The sequence below is a fragment of the Brienomyrus brachyistius genome, chromosome 13 (assembly GCF_023856365.1).
Source record: "Brienomyrus brachyistius isolate T26 chromosome 13, BBRACH_0.4, whole genome shotgun sequence".
Taxonomy (NCBI): Eukaryota; Metazoa; Chordata; class Actinopteri; order Osteoglossiformes; family Mormyridae; genus Brienomyrus; species Brienomyrus brachyistius.
The window spans coordinates 282,222-300,127 of NC_064545.1; the positions used below are offsets into that span (position 1 = coordinate 282,222).

A 17,906-nucleotide genomic window follows, 5' to 3' on the forward strand; every position below is an offset into this window, starting at 1 on the left:
CTTGGGCGAGGGACTGAGTTAGCTATTCAACACCAGTGATGTTAGGAAAGAAGATGAGGTTGCTGTGGAATATATTCCTAGATCCATCCATCCATCCATCCATTCGATACCTGCTTTTCCTATACAGGGTTGCAGAGGTCCAGAATTTATCCTTGAAACTGGGCTATGCCAGAAACTATGGGTGCTGTCCCAGGCACCCCAATAAAAGTAAATAAATATTTAAGTAAATTTGGGTTCCTTTCTTCATTACTATCTTGTGAAACTAGCAAGATGACCCAGTCCATGGCCAGGTACGCAGTGTCCAAGGACCAAAAATAACACACACAGATTGGATGTCTCTGACTGATCTGTCACCCTAGCAGTTGGCCTTGAGCCCTCTTATTGAGCACTGCCCATTGTACTGTTTTTTTCCTCTTTCGTTGGGTTGAGATTCCTCTTCGCAGCGCACCACATGCCACCGCATGGTGTGAGGAGCCTTGGTGCTGGCTCGCACCGCGACCCACGCTGTGGAGGGAGGGGCTTGCCCGATCCACTCGTGTCTCCGAACAGAGTGTACACTCCCACCGTGGCTTCCAGCCTCATGCCAACACTTCACCCTGTGTTACACCAAACGTTACAAATGTGTATATATTTCCATCCCCGTCTAGATGCCCTGTGCTTCCTGGAAAAGGCTCCAGCCCACCGCAATGCACTGGTAAACAATTCTGGGAGTTGGGAGGATTTGTGTACGTGTATGTGTGCGTGTTTACGAGGCCATAATGCTTTAAATAACTTCAGTTTTTTTAATTGGTTTTAAAAGGCTTAAGTGCACAACAATTCAATGTAAAATGTCATATTGTGATGTTTGGGAGCTCTTTGCTTGACTACATCATGAACTGAATGAAAACAAATCATACACATTGATAAGATGTCAAAAGTGCAAACATCCAGAATACTTGAGTGTGTATGAATTACATCTCTTAGCATACGTAAGTCGCATTAATGAATCATTTTAAAGAAGTTGTTTGACTCAAAGTGCTATTACAGCTTTTAATCTGAAGGCACAGATACTTTTTATTGCGAACACTATGTGATTAATTCCAAAACACACAGAGTAGTAACTCAGTACTCCCCTAGATACAGACCATGTTATTGGCTTTAATCTGCTTCTAAGTGGGACAAAATATACAACACTAACCCAAAACTTAATCTTACTGCGAAACGACCCCAATTCTCTGAGTAAGTATGTGATTAATTCGGCCCTGTGACCAACAGAAATGTAGATTTTTTTCACTTTTAAACCTTCAAAATAAAAGCACGTCTGCCCTGAGAAGTCTGACAGACTAAAAACCCGCTACAGGACTCTTTTGTCCAATGCGATATGCAAATAAGTAAAGCGCATGCAGTATTAAACTATCAACACAAGCACGACGCTATTAAGGGCAATAAATCTTGTGCTTTGGAAATTACACACCGTGATGCTCCATAACATGGTGGGGGGATTTTTTCTTTTTAATCCGCGCCGCGCATTTGATCGAATATGATGGGAGCATTGAGTAAAAGTACCAAAGAAAGAGGGCAGAGGAGGGTAACAGGGAGCCTGTTTGAAAAGGCACAGCTATTTATGAGCCAGCGGCTGTGTGGAAAACAAAAACGCGTTTGTACAAAAAAAAAAAAAAAAAAACAAAAAAAAAAAACGAGAAGGTTGGAAATTTCTAACCACGGGGTCAGCTGCTGATGTCGATTTCAGAACAGAGACAGAGATACTCGCTGGATTTATGAAAAGATGCAGGGTTATTTTTAAAAACAAGGACACTGCAAAAATCATTAGACTGAGCCCTTACAGTTCGACTGGTACGAGGAGAAAGCAGAATCCAGAGAGCCCTTAACGTTCTGTCTGTTCCCCCCCCCCCCCCCCAAACCGTTCGATTCTTATAGTTTGACTTATTAATAAACATCTACATGCAACTATTTTTAGCATGCATAAAAAAATCATCTTAAGCTAGAAAATACAGGAAAGCATTAGCTTCTACAAATCCAACCCTTCATACTGTAAAGTCTTAAATGGATTGAAAATTGAGGTAAACATGGAAGATTGCAGTAGGAATCTCACTACTTGATGCTCTGAAAAATTAGGCAGATGGCTCATATTTCCCACTCAGCATCGCCTCTGGCTTGAACGGTTTCTACCCATGTGTGCGTGTTGCATGGCATTAATAACAGCTTTCTGATTAACTGTACTGTTCAGTGCAGCATAATAATGTTTCCAGTATTCACAGTTATTGTTATCGCACTACTCCATCTAGGCATAAGATCAAATGAATGAATGAATGAATGAACTTTAGTTTATTTGCTTTAAAACTACAGAGGCATAGAAATCACCTTAATTTCAACTTATGCATGCAAGACTTAACAGAACATAACTCTTATGTAAGGTGGGAAGTACCAGTATTCAATTTTATGTTAATTTAGTTATTCCAAAAGGCATGAAATTAAATTTAATTTATTCACTAAAAATAAAACTGGATTTTTTTTGTGTTCTATATTCAAGTTTTAAGTCAAGCCGAAAAGTCAAGCAAAGAAATTAAAAGTCAACAGTCTTCGGTATAAGAGCAGTACATAAGCATCTGATTTCCATCGCAGGCAGAAGGAGCCTTAAGATGAGATTTCTTCTTCCCCTTGAACATCAGTTGCCAGCTGGCGAGACGAGACCTGCCGGCAGTCGTGATTAATCAGTTTACCGTGTGATGAATTCATATGGTCATATGTTCCAGCAGGCATGGACAAATTCAAACAATTCCCTGGGAACTCTGATGAAATGGATATTCATCTGGAAGTTTTGTTGGGATGGATTCTGTATTTCTAAACTGGATATGTGGGATGGCGGCTAGTTGGTTGTGAGTTCATATCCCCTGACCATTTGTGCGTGGAATGTGTCCTTGTTGTGTTTGTGCAGATTTCCTACAACAGTCTAAAAACAAGCAGTTAATTAAGTGAATTGTGTCTGCAAATTATCCATTGTGTGTGTGTGTGTGTGTGTGTACGTGACTGTGGCCCTGTGATGGACTAGCAGTATTTGCTTGACTGCCGTGTATCTCCTAGAATCAGCTCCAGACCTACTATGGTCCTTTAAACAGATTGGATAAGCAGCTTGGTAAGATGCACGGAAACCTGGGTGTATTACAGAAAAACTTCTAAGATGGACAGAAGGTCCATCTTATATCACATTTAAATCTTGAAAAAAGTCGGGAAAAAATTGTAGGATAGAGGATATGAAAAGTTGAAAACAAAAAGTGTGGAAAATATGCAGGGCAGAAATATGGTGGTAAAATTCAGTTAACTTGAATGACACCTTGTCCTCCCCACTAATGCACTTTAACGTGGCTGCGTCTCTAACGTATTAATAGCTACAATCCCTAAGAACACATCTTATGATATACCCCCCATGATTTAAGAAGGACAATGTAATTTGAGGTAAATACGATGATTAGGTACAATTATATATAGCACACAATCAGTTGAAGTAGTACTGGGGATTGTACCAAATTAAGGAATTTGGCATTGTACTATATAGGTACAACCAGCTGTTATACAAATAAACAGGTATGATTTACAAAAATTGTGTTGGGCATCACTCCCCTTTACCATTCACTTTAAAAAAATCGATGGTAATAAAATGATAACATGGGGAATACCGACACACGGTATTGTATAACATGGGGAGTACTGGAACCATGAACTGAATAACAAGGGGAGTACCAGAACCCTGAACTGAATAACAAGGGGAGTACCGACACCCGGTATTGCATAACATGGGGCGTACCGGAACCCAGAACTGAATAACAAGGGGAGTACCGGAACCATGAACTAAATTACAAGGGGAGTACCGACACCCGGTATTGTATAACATGGGGAGTACCGGAACCCTGAACTGAATAACAAGGGGAGTACCGACACCCGGTATTGAATAACATGGGGAGTACCGGAACCCTGAATTGAATAACAAGGGGAGTACCGGAACCCTGAAATGAATAACAAGGGGAGTACCGGAACCCTGAAATGAATAACAAGGGGAGTACCGACACCCGGTATGGAATAACCTGGGGAGTACCGGAACCCAGAACTGAATAACAAGGGGAGTACCGGAACCATGAACTGAATAACAAGGGAAGTACCGACACCCGGTACTGAATAAAAAGGGGAGTACCGACACCAGGTATTGAATAACATGGGGAGTACAGGCACCCGGTAGTAAATAACAAGGGGAGTACCGCAACCCTGAACTGAATAACAAGGGGAGTACCGCAACCCTGAACTGAATAACATGGGGAGTACCGGAACCCTGAACTGAATAACAAGGGGAGTACCGACACCCGGTATTGAATAACATGGGGAGTTCCGGAACCCTGAACTGAATAACAAGGGGAGTACCAGCATCCTGTACTAATGACCAAGATGAGTACCGGAACCCTGAACTGAATAACATGGGGAGTACTGACACCCGGTATTGAATAACATGGGGAGTACTGACACCCGGTATTGAATAACATGGGGAGTACTGACACCCGGTATTGAATAACATGGGGAGTACCGGAACCCTGAACTGAATAACAAGGGGAGTACCGGAACCCGGTATTGAATAACATGGGGAGTACCGGCACCCGGTACTGAATAACAAGGGGAGTACCGGAACCCTGAACTGAATAACAAGGGGAGTACCGCAACCCTGAACTGAATAACAAGGGGAGTACCGCAACCCTGAACTGAATAACAAGGGGAGTACCGCAACCCTGAACTGAATAACAAGGGAAGTACCGACACCCGGTACTGAATAACAAGGGAAGTACCGACACCCGGTACTGAATAACAAGGGGAGTACCGACACCAGGTATTGAATAACATGGGGAGTACCGACACACGGTATTGAATAATATGGGGAGTACCGGAACCCAGAACTGAATAACAAGGGGAGTGAGTACCGACACCCGGTATTGAATAGCATGGGGAGTACCGGAACCCAGAACTGAATAACAAAGGGAGTACCGGAATCAAGAACTGAATTACAAGGGGAGTACCGGAACCCTGAATGAATAACAAGGGGAGTACCGACACCCGGTATTGAATAACATGGGGAGTACAGGCACCCGGTACTAAATAACAAGGGGAGTACCGGCACCCGGTACTGAATAACAAGGGGAATACCGACACCCGGTACTGAATAACATGGGGAGTACCGGAACCCTGAACTGAATAACAAGGGGAGTACCGACACCCGGTATTGAATAACATGGGGAGTTCCGGAACCCTGAACTGAATAACAAGGAGAGTACCGGAACCCTGAACTGAATAACAAGGAGAGTACCGGAACCCTGAACTGAATAACAAGGGGAGTACCAGCACCCTGTACTAAGTAACAAGATGAGTACCGCAACCCTGAACTGAATAACAAGGGGAGTACCGCAACCCTGAACTGAATAACAAGGGGAGTACCGCAACCCTGAACTGAATAACAAGGGGAGTACCGACACCCGGTGTTGAATAACATGGGGAGTACCGACACCCGGTGTTGAATAACATGGGGAGTACCGGAAACCTGAACTGAATAACAAGGGGAGTACCGGAACCCTGAACTGAATAACAAGGGGAGTACCGGAACCCTGAACTGAATAACAAGGGGAGTACCGGAACCCGGTATTGAATAACATGGGGAGTACCGGAACCCTGAACTGAATAACAAGGGGAGTACCGGAACCCTGAACTAAATAACAAGGGGAGTACCGGCACCCGGTACTGAATAACAAGGGGAGTACCAACACCCGGTATTGAATAACATGGGGAGTACCGGAACCCTGAACTGAATAAGAAGGGGAGTACCAGAACCCTGAACTGAATAACAAGGGGAGTACCGACACCCGGTATTGTATAACATGGGGAGTACCGGAACCCTGAACTGAATAACAAGGGGAGTACTGACACCCGATATTGAATAAGATGGGGAGTACCGGCACCTGTTTTTTTCCGAACTTGAAGCAACTGACGTGTGTTTAAAAAGTTCTTCCACACAGAATTCAGGCCCAGGATATTTTCCTGCCTGGAGCATTTTCATTTAATAAGACAAACTATACTATTCTGAGAAAGATGATCTAAAACCATCATTTGATGAGGTTTACTATGTGCAGGCACATGTATGTGCAAACACTTGGATTTAAACTTTTTTGTTCCATTTCAGACGGGAGGAAAAAAGTCTTAATCCTAATCCAATCATTTCAATTCCCTCATCTCCGAGGAAGCTGAGTGCATGGAGAGTGGCATTAGCGAAGATCTTCAATAAGGTTGGAGGCAGTGAGCTGCACAAAGTAATCCCTAATTGAAGAGCCACTCTATCCCAGTCAGCCCCTTTTTTCCAGCAAAATGGCCCCAAAAAGCCAGAATCTGTGATGGAGCTGAGTGGACCAAACAGCTATTAACGTTTAGTAGGAACTATCACAGACCTATATTTCTTTTTATTTCTCTCTTTTTCTTTCGTCATGTATTTATTTTTATTCTGATAAACTTTCAGTCATACATTATATAACAGAATGTGCACCACACGGCACCAAAAAGACTCTTTTTCTGTAAGAAATGTCATGCAAAATCAATAATTAATGTCCGTTTCCACGCCGCCCATGAAATAAGGAAGCTGACATGCCCTGTGGATGTTGTAAATATCCGACTGAGCCATAAGGAAGAGCCGACACTCCTCTTCAACTGGACGAGAGAGACACGCAGGGATAGGCAGAACACCGCAATCTGAAACCGATCAGCAAGTGAACAATTGTTCCGAGTCCTTTTGCCAATTATATTTGACCTTCCTGACAGCACACTGCCATGGTGCTTGATGAAAAAGCAACATGCCTTTTGGAATTGTGTAGTTGCTGTGACATAACCTGCGCTCTTCAAACCCATCCAGTGCTCGCTTCTTACTTCTGGAACTGAAAATTGCGGCGCGCCTTGCACAAAAATTCCCATACGTCATGCACCAGCATTGCCCCGACCAGCTTTCTGGCATGGGGTCCTAGTAAAAAAGACATTGAAGGAACAAGGATTTCTTCAATGCCGAAGGAAATTCCAGATTAGCAGATTAATGCTGGTGCTCTGTAATCACACTGATTACAAACAGAACACGCTACGATTCATAACTCTGATATTATTAATCCATAATCAAGGAAACGTATGTTTTGCATCTTTTTAAGTCTAAAATTTTTATCACAAGACATAGAAATCAGAAAATATAATGCTGCATAGAATAAATGCATTAGGCCAACATTTTTCTCCTGAGCTAGACTCTGCCATCTTTACAGATCAGCTAACCTCACAATAGCCCAGCTCCTCAGTGCCACGCCGCAAGAGTGGAGGTAAGATGATTCTAGGATGATATTTCACCACATTAAGAGATTTTACGCTTCAGAGGGAACCACTCACTGAAAGCTCCATATTTATGCATTGACGACTGGCTAAAGCAGTCAGTTCAACTTGTAAGAGATTCACTTTAGTTTGAATCAGGTTTTCTTTTCTCAGATAGACATTTAACTCAAGATGGTTTTGGTCAGGAAATTTACCGTACTTTTAAGGGTGTGATACTTAAAAAAAAATGTGTGGGATTAAGCAATGTTCAATTGACAGGAAGCAAAAAAAAATGTATACAGTATCGGCTGACATAAAATTTTAATCAAGTTTACATGTGTGGCCGATTCATACTAATGTCAGTGGTGTTAGTTTGATGAGGACTGATTTCTGTATACTGTGTACTTTTAATCCTTCTCTGAAGAATCATCTTATGGTTTTCATAACAGATAACGGCTAGTTAATGTATCGACTGAAATTCCATCTTCAGATGCATTTTTCAGTATGCGCTTGGCCACTTTCACTTTTCTGCATCACAGACACATTATAATGCAATAAAAAAATTGACTCTGATCTAAATTATAGAGAAAGGGAATTAAAAGCCTCAGGGTTTTAGTTTAACAGTGTGGATGTTGGTAAATTTCAAATCAGTTTCATTTGCATATCAATTTCATTCCCACAATCATCTTAAACCAGTCCCAACAATATAGCCCTCCTTGCGAATGTAGAGAATATTCCAATTTGCACAGCATTAAAACCTCTGGGCTATTTTGGTTGTCCGTTTGGTCTCTGTCCATTAGGTTGTGCATTGTTTACTAAGTGTATGAGTAATGCAATCCAAGTTGCTTCCTCATTCTGCGATAGCCTTTAAAAAAAAATTGCAGGGCTGATGTGAGAACAAACTTGAACTCATATTTCACACTCACTGGTGGTTTGCAGAATCCCTCTGACCAACTTTCTGACCAGGAGGGGCTGCATTTTTTAAGACCGCAGAATAAAAAGCAGTTATTGCTCCTATACTGTACATCCAGACTGCAAACTGCACCATTCCATCCTGCTTATTGCATTTTAATTTATTACCACTGACCCCAGTACCATCCAATGTTCAGTTGTACAGTGTCCTGCAGGGAAGATCTGCAGATCAATATATAAAATGATACATCGGACAAAGAGGGACTTATTTCCTGCGCCGCTCTCTTTTATGCATTAAAAAAATAGGCGTGGGTTTACAGGACGTGAGTAAAATAAAGGAAACGCCAAATTAGCTAAGCACAAACCATGAGCCCAAGTGATGGGGAAAAAGTAATATGGTCTGACAAGTCATCTGCCCACATCCCAGTGGATCACCGTTGGAAGCCAAGCATACAGTATATACAGTATAAGGATAATCTCCATTGACATGGGCTGCATCCTTGTGAGATTCATTAGGTCCAGTGATTGCTCTACATAGTTTTATGATGACCAAGGGTTATGGGAGCCTTTAACATGACCATGTGCACCATAAGCTTTAGCATTGTTGCCACATCATGTTTCCATGTTCCAAGATGATTATGCTAAAAATTCAACAGCTGAACAATTATGTGAAGTTGTGGAGCACAGAGTGCAGATTAGATCAACGCCTCCTTCTTCCCTTCAGAGAACCAGAGGCTTTTCCTAAAATGTGGCCCAGAATCCTACTAGACCATTCAGGCCTTGTATGACTGCATTCCAAGGATGACTGAAACTGTTCTGAAGACAAAGGGTGGTTCTGCTCCTCCTCAGGTCCTAAATATATCATTTGGGGTTTCTATTGTGCCCCTTCCTTCTATCTCTACTGTTCACATAATGCCCAAATGTTCTTTAATAGCCACGCCCACGCCAAAGGACATTCCCAAAGATCTCAAGTTTGAGTGTAAAACATATTTCCAGCAGATATTCCACTTCTCTTCTGAATTTGCGTCTCTAAATTATCTGTAGTTTAATATCGTGTGGGCAACTTTTTTGCACTGTGATGGACTCTGCCTTCCTTGGTTCACAACAATACTATACTGGATAGATGGATGAACAGATGGACAGACTATAAAAATGGTCTCTTTCACATTTACTGTATGCTTGGTGAAATTTGCACTTCAAACAGCAAAGCCAGTCGGTTCGCCTCAGACGTCACTGCAGCTGCCCTTAAAACTAGAATTACTGCAGCACCGGGAGTCCGGTTTTGGCAGGATGGGCCACTGCCTTTTGTTTATTGGGATATTGCTACTCTGACAGCACAACTATTAAAAAAAAAAAAACAACCTACATACTTGGCCGCAAGACCGGCAAAGTGACAGCGGCAAAGATAACACATTACAAACTATTTAAGAACCGTGCTGAATACTGTAGCTTCGGAGACCTGCAGACAGCAGTTGTATTAGCCATTGGCAAAGGTCCTGAGTAGTTTCTAGAACTCTAATTCGTTATTTCAGGTATTGACAGAATGACTGCAGCTTTGATTGTCAAAACATTTCGCACAGCTGCATGTATAATGTGGAGCATATATCCAGTCTGACCATATCAATAAATAACAATGAGAGATGCTTATTTTTAAGGGGCTGAAGTATCTAGTTACCATTGCAATGTAATACATAATTAAATATATATGCATTATCATGTGCCTTGCGCCTTTGTCAAACAAGGCAGGCGATCTATTTCCTACCCTTTATTCACTCACCAGCAAAAGCTTGTTAATCCAACTCTGCTTAACTACCTTCTAGAAAACCATAGTGAACGTAGCTAATCTTCCTGCAGGCTTGCATTCCCAACAGCGTCTAACAGTGGGGTGTCCTGGCAGGGGGGGGGGGGGGTTAAAATAAAACAGCTCATCACTATACAACCTAACTGAAGATTATCTTATATGTCCAAACCATTTAAAACTGTGATATGATCATCTAACACAATAATTCAGCGTTCATAAAGTAAGTGCTTTTTAAATGCCACATTTTTTATATATCTGGTCAAAACAATATACAGTGTGTCACGTTATACTTTAACTGATTTGCAGTGCTCGACATTTACTGTACTTTTCTTGACATCCTTTGGACACAATAACATCCTGTATCTCAAACCAATATGACAAACAACACACGTGTGTATGTTTTATTGCTGTTCTTGCTGTTATGTTATGTAGGCAACATAGGGCATGAGGCCATGTGAACCCCTTACAGAATGAGCTACACACACACACACACACACATTTGTACTCATATCTTGGTGGGGACTGTTCAGTCATTTCTATGGGGAAAACTTCCCAACAAAATCCCAACATGACAACCTTAACCCCTACCCAGCCCTAACCTTAACCATAAGTAACCAAACAAAGTACAGGACTTCTGACATTTTTAGTTTTCTGATTGCAGTCACGGATTTTTATTAAACTGATGTTATCCTTGTGGAGATCGATAAAATGTCCCCATAATGTCAAAATAACAGGTTTGTTATCACATTGTGGGGTCCCAATGCAATATACACGTATACATAACCACCGCCAGCCCCCCCACCCCACCCCACACACACACAATAATACCATGTGGGGAATTCAGAAATTCCAGCTAGGGTCCTGTGACCCAGAACAGCATAGGCCCATAGAAAATGGATGGATGGATGGATGGATGGATGGATAGATGGATGGATGGATGGATGGATGGATGGATGGATGGATGGATGGAGTGATGTACCAACACCATGTCTTTGTGCTACAGAAGGACAATGCAGTAGCTGGAGGGCACCCACATCACACAGCAAGAGCATATGCAAACTCAACATACAGAGCAAGGCAGCAATCAGATCCCCAATGACAGAGAAACAATCCAGTTTAATTTTCCTGACAGAAAGCATTCTGCAGTGCAGTCGCTGTAACGAATGCTGACTTCTGTTTGTTGTGCATTTTGTTATTCTGGTTGATTCTGAAATATTATTTATTTTTATTAGCAAAAAATAAGCCAAGCATACTTTTCCTCAAGATAGATGAAAAATAAATGAATTCCACTTAAAATTCTTTTTTTGTATTTAATTAATCCCCTTGCCATATCAACAATCTTAATGATATACAGTATTTATAACTATCCTGTAAAACAAAGTGTAAAACAATGCTATGGTGGCTTAAGGAGTTAATCTGAAATATAATACACAGATGAAGTAGATTTTAATTTATGCCCTGCAGAATAGCAGTTCCTTTCCAGGTTCAAGGAGACCAACATCACCCTTGTTGTGTTAATGTCTCTTTAAATTTCTACACAAGCAAACTTATCATAGTTTCCTATCATCCACCGCTAGTCCCTTACCCACAATCCAGTTCTAGTAAACAAAATGCTGCCTGATTGGTCACCAAAGGTGCATCTTGAGGTGTTGCTGTTGACCAACTCTTGAGACTTTAAAGAAAAGTTTTCAGCAATTCTTAGCTACAGCTTTATTAATCCTATTTGTCTAATCAGACACGTTACTTGGTAGATATCAAAGTCCATTAAATATGAATGGCAAATATGTATCCAAATGAGGACAAACACAACTTGTAACTTATTTAATTTTTAACAAAGATCTACTCTCATTTTGCTCATATACGCATGATGGCGGGGGCTACGGTCACCGCAGTAGATAACTACAATCAGAGAGACAATGGAAAGATGATTAAAAAAGATATTATTAAAAAAAAGACAAAGAAAAACGCTGCAGGCTATTAATCCAATTGAATGTTACACTGTTCCTACCGCACAGCATGAGCCCCTCCCTGTGGTACAACTGGCGTCATTAAGACCTCGTTAGGGAAATGTGAGCATGTGGGGGGCATCCTGGGGGGAGGGGCGGGGCAGGCTTATGCTAACCATACTGTCTCCAGACCACAAAACGCACGGACTTAAACACTGAAGGTCTGAAGGTGTGGTGCCGAGGAGTCAGTTCTTGTTCTAAATAAATAATGCTCGAAATATGTTTTACATATAACGTTTTACATTAACTGCACCTTCGTAAGTATACCATAACATCCTAATCATACCATAACAGTTTTAATATACATTAGTAATGAACATTATATGATAGCAAAAATTATAATTGTATTATCGTATAATGTTTATTAACGTATAATAAAGCTGTTAACGTATACTAGGAAGTTAAGGTATACTTACGTGCTCTTTGAATGTTCTGTGAATGCAAAATGAATGAGTGACAGAGAGATACAACACAGGTAGTTTATACATCCCCATGGGGAAATTTAATAGTTCATGCATATTCCATCTTGCCCTTCGTGGGCCGTACAGGCACACATGTATTTAAAGGTGAGAACAAGCTTTGGGGTCAGAGTGCAAGGTCACTGAACATCCCTGCAATTGGGGTTAATGTTCTTCCTCAAGGGCTCGATGACAAACCTACCTGACAAACCCACCTAAACATATGCAAAAAATACGCTATTAAATTGGGCATTAAATCATGCAGTTAAAAAAGACGTGTGTGTAGCCTAGAGCTGGAAACATTTCAAGTAAAATATACTAGATAAAAATGTACTATAGCAGAACAGTCTAGTCACGAATGACAATAATGGTCTAACTATGTCAAAATCATCAACCACAGCAGTTACCAGTGGAAAGTTAAGTCTGTTTTAGGGTTTGAATCTTAATCGCAAAGAACCTATAAGAAGATTAATCTTATTTCTTCATTTTGATTAACTTTTCTTAAGCGAAAATGAGAAAAAAACATTTAACAATAGAACGAATATCTCTTATGAAGTTTGCTAAAAACAGAGAAAAAGAGTCACAATAAGTTCATCGATAATAAACAAATTCGCTCGAGTTATTCTTTGTCTTTAAATAACGTTACACCTGCTTCTGACACCGGCGGTTCCGAGCACTGCATCTTCATCTGCTTGAAGTCGACGGACACACCTACCCCAGGAGATAGAGATAAGCAACCTCGCTGGTCACACATCTATATGCAGCAGCATGGATACCACGGGCAGAATACCGCTCGTCATAACCAGCTGGTCTTCACGAAGAGCGCTACTTTAATAAGCAGTCATGATGCTATTTTTAAAGAAAGAGACAGCTCATGACATTTATGGAGACTGGGGATCTGCCAGCCAGTAAGTACCCTTTTAACAAGCAGATCTCTCCGCACGGTTTATCGGCGTTCCACGTGATCTCCGGAGCCGGCGAGGACTGTCATTGTAGCGGGTGCCTGGAGGCATAAAGCCCGCATCACTTTCCTCGGAGACTTTCCGGGACGTAAGCAGCAGCAGGAGAGCGATATGGTATTACCTTCCAGCCGCTCCTACTTTCGCATCTGCCTGCCTTTCCAGACAACCTTTTTATAAATCGGCTCGAACTCAAAACTATCCGTAGGAAACCATGCATCGCAGGGCGCGATTCATGAAAAGAAGACACCGTGAGATTTGTTTAAACTATCCTGCACCGTCAAACTGATGTCACTTTTAAGAAACTGTCAGCTGTCTTAAGCTAGTGCCGAGGAAGACTTGCTAAATCCAAGTAAAGGGGAAGACTCCTTATAGAAACTGCAGAAAAGCGGTACTTGGCTAACTGGTTCCCACCTCTATGGTAATTGTCGACACCTTAAAGGTGAGTACTTTATCTGCCTCATATATATTACGATAGACACCCATTTTGCAATATAAAAATGCTAATATATAAATACTGGGTCATGAAACGCATTTGGACGTATATATTCTCTGTTCAGAATATAATACACTGAAACGGAATACTTTTAATGTGACCTGCGAGAATATATGGGATGCGTTTGGACAGCGAATGTTAGGGTATGTTTACCTGGTATTAGTCTCGGGATATATGAAGTATTTACAATCCGATCGATCGAAATATCAGATGTAGGCATTATGTAATTATTGCTCAGTTTTATTTTATTAGGAAGAACCATTACTGTAATCATACTGTAATGTCTTCGGTACATGAAGGGGTGAATTACACTTGTTTTCCTGTTTTATTTGACGCAGCACAAAAAAATTACAGCAATTACTGTAAATCGATATTAAAGTACCTAATAGTAGTTCAGTAATAGGGTTACAGAGCGACAACAGATACGTAAACTTTTCCACAGGCTAAACCTTCGATCAAAGTCAAGTCTTTCGCATGAAAGTAGTAGAAATAAACTTCTTGTAGCATTTTCAAAACTTAGTAAACGGGTCGAATCTAATCATAACAACTTTAGATTCATGCTACATAATTTTTCATATTTGGTTTATGCAAGTTACCTGGGGTTTCCCAAGTAGATCTTCACAAGGACAAAACTTGTTTCCGAGTGTGTTTAACTTTCTTGTAGGAGTCCGACAGCCATTTCTTTTTGGGACTGGCGCTGTCAATGTTGTAGAGAACTTCAGTACCATTAATTGATAAATTTCAGTCAGTGATAAATTATTTTAATATACAGGAGCATCTCCCAGATTAGTAATGGTCTGACAGAAAAATTAATGTACTTCCATCATCTCATAAAGTAAGCGATACCTGATAACTAAGAGATAAACGTGGAAAACTAAAATGTCAGATTATCCGGAGTTGTAATAATATGATATTTTTTTCATTACGCCTATAAATGTTTTTGAAGCACTTGTTATTATTTGTAACCATGTACTCTGTCCAATGTGGAATCACGGCTTATGTAAAGGTCGGAGCTTGCGATGACGGATCAAAATTTCATTTCCAACACGATGGTGAAATCAAGTTGGTAACCTTCCCATTTTACATGCGTTGAAAGGATATCTATGCGTCTGCATCACAAAACACATGCGCTGGTTATACTAGGATATAATAGGAGGACTACTGAAATTATTAAACATAATTTTAACTTTGTGTTTTCATAATCCCGCCTAACCAGGATAAACGGTTTTAAGATCAATAGATGAAAGATGGATGGAGCGAAACATATTAGAATCTAGTTTAAAATGTAATGTTTATTGTCAGAGTTAAAATGCGCTAACAAGCGTAATTGTTCTAGGCACCGTAATAGCTAGGTTTTCTCTGAAGTAAATTGCAGTTTTCTCTGAAGTAAATTGTACTTTTGTCATAGCATGAATTACACAATTAGGGAACAGACAAAATCATTCTGGTTACTCTTAGGCTTTTAGATATGCAAACTGAGGCCACATTCTCTGTACCTGTTGCTGTGATCAAAGGAATTCTACATGGAACAAAGTATAAAGGTTATATTAAAAAAAAAAAAAAAAAAAAAAACTTTTAAGATGGTCCAAACAGCTGCTTCGTAGTGGAGTTCAGGGGAGCTGGAAATGTGCAGTATTTTGAAAGCAGTCTGCACTTTAAGTATATCCTGTATTAGAATCTGGTTCAAAAGCAGTTTCCATTGCTTTGTTCATAAAGGGGAAAACCGATATAAATTCTGGATCATATGAAGTTCCAAGTACCTTTTCAGCGTCTTCTTGGACAGACAAGTTCTCCAAGCAGACCTGTGCCCTGGTGAACGTGCTTCATTCTTCTCATTTGGTGGAAACCAGAAACAAACTCTGCTCATTACATCTATGCTGATTATGTTCTTCGCATACATTTCAAGAGTTTCGTTTAATTGCCATTTGTTTAGATGGCAAAGGCACGTTATTACCAACTCAGTCAGGTATTTAGTAGATTATGTGTTTTATCACTTTCATTAATTTCCCACGCAGAGAACATTTTTCCGTTAATAACTTGAATGGCACCCGGGTGGAACCGATAAATGGATAATAGCACGTTTCTCTGGTTATTAAGAATCATTTTTGCTGCCATCAGCTACACAGAAGAATTTTCCTGACAGCTCTGCGAGAAAGCGTTGGTCAGCATCAGCGAAGCCGGTGTGATTAATTCCGATGAACCTTGAGCATTGCATTAATTTTGTGTTACAAACTAGATGGTCTGTAGCAACAAACACAGCCATTTACACCAAATTAACAATACACAGTACTGATGAAGGAACCAACCCATGAATCCTGATATCTTACGCGCCTGCTGGTTATGATGCATTGTCAGCAGCTATACTATAACAGAATTATGTGCACTACACGCTAGACACATCAGAACCACATCAAGAGGTCAATAACTCAGCAGCCCTGGATGCACTGAAGTGCTTGTTTGAAGCCACACAAATCCATACTCCCAAGCGATGAGCATAACAGAACAACATCAATCAGCACACGATCAGCAGCAGCGCAGCGCTGAGGCGGGCGAAAACTCGGTAGCGGTGCTGCGAGGATCCGTACCTGGCTCCGGGCCACAGAGCCTGGCACAGAGCGGTCCAGATGGCCTAGGAGTGTACACTAGTTCTGCAAAGCTGAGGAGCCGAGTGCTCCAAGTCCTGCTGGGCACCACCGAGATGCATGTGTACACATATATGCGTGTGCGCACACGTGCACTGGAGATTTTTGGCATCGCTTGTGTCACATGGTCCTCCACTGTAACCTCATAGATTTCTGATGAATCACATGACCAGAAGGCCGTCATACTATTTGATGTTCACACTCGTGTAAAGCACACATTTGTACTTCAGTTAAAGAATAGAGCATTTGAAGGCAGATCCCACTTCTGCGCCAAGGAAGGCCAGACCAGACGAAATGTCATCATGTATCAGCCGTGGCAATTTTACTTACACAAGAGTGTTCTGAGGGCAGAATGAAAAATGATTGCTTATCTCTCTGAACCAATCAGATCGCAGGGGAGGTGGGTTCATGCAACTAGAGGAGGCAGGACCAAGCCATCTGATTGGTTGGTGTGGCATTTGACCAAGTTCTGATTGGCTATCTCTCTGAACCAAATCATTTTCTTTCTGCCCTCAGAACATTTTTGTGTAAGTGAAACTCCCATGAGCTCATGTATCCTACGGTAGAATGCCAGGGAGACGTTCTGTCCACGTTCCAGGATCTAATCCGGAGCTCCGTCCCACGCAGAGGCGGCTTGTCGTGCGACAGTAAAAGGGAAGCTACCTGAGAACAAAAGCAACGGGATTGTGACAGACGCCGAGCAGCTTCAAAGCTCCGACTCCGCTTTGCGGCTTCCATTAAGCAGCCCGTGCTTTGGGGGGAGAGCGCAGGCAGAGGATGCATCCTCCTTTTCTCATCCTACCACGTCGGCTGTCAAGGAAGAGCTATACGCTCCACTTTGGATCTCGCTGAATAATTTCTCTCCTAGCTATAAATAGTGCCATCTCATACACCTTTCCTCCTCTGGGCTGGTGATCTGCACACTCATGACGATTCGCAGGCAACACCCCCACACATTCTTTTCCCTGCTTTGCTGTGCTTATGGAAAACAGCGCAGAGAAAGCAGGCATTATTAAAGTGACAGAGAGGTACCACAAGGGAATTTACAGACACAAGAATTCCTGCCACATCAATGCCATGGGTTAAAAATATGGCTATTACTACTGTGTGTTCCCAGTCCATAGAGTAACTTTGTCAAAAATATGTTCAAAGGGAACTAACTAAAATATGCATGTGCCACATTAACTTAGCCCACCAGTACTCAGGAGATACTTAGAAGACATTCTGGATGAGATGTGTCAAGAGCCTCAGTGCCCTTCTCACCAAAAGA

At 41.3% G+C, this 17,906-nt stretch overlaps 1 protein-coding gene across 3 annotated transcripts in view; it reads left to right on the forward strand.

Moving 5' to 3' along the window:
• Positions 1 to 13,187: 13,187 nt before the first annotated feature.
• Positions 13,188 to 17,906, forward strand: part of LOC125706188 (carbohydrate sulfotransferase 8-like) — a 108,778-nt gene continuing 104,059 nt past the window's right edge. For 2 of the 3 annotated variants that reach the window (XM_048972764.1, XM_048972765.1), the window contains exon 1: positions 13,188 to 13,940. The gene's annotated coding sequence lies outside the window, so the exon portion shown is untranslated. The remainder of the gene's footprint in view (positions 13,941 to 17,906) is intronic. The other variant, XM_048972763.1, reaches the window with a different exon arrangement.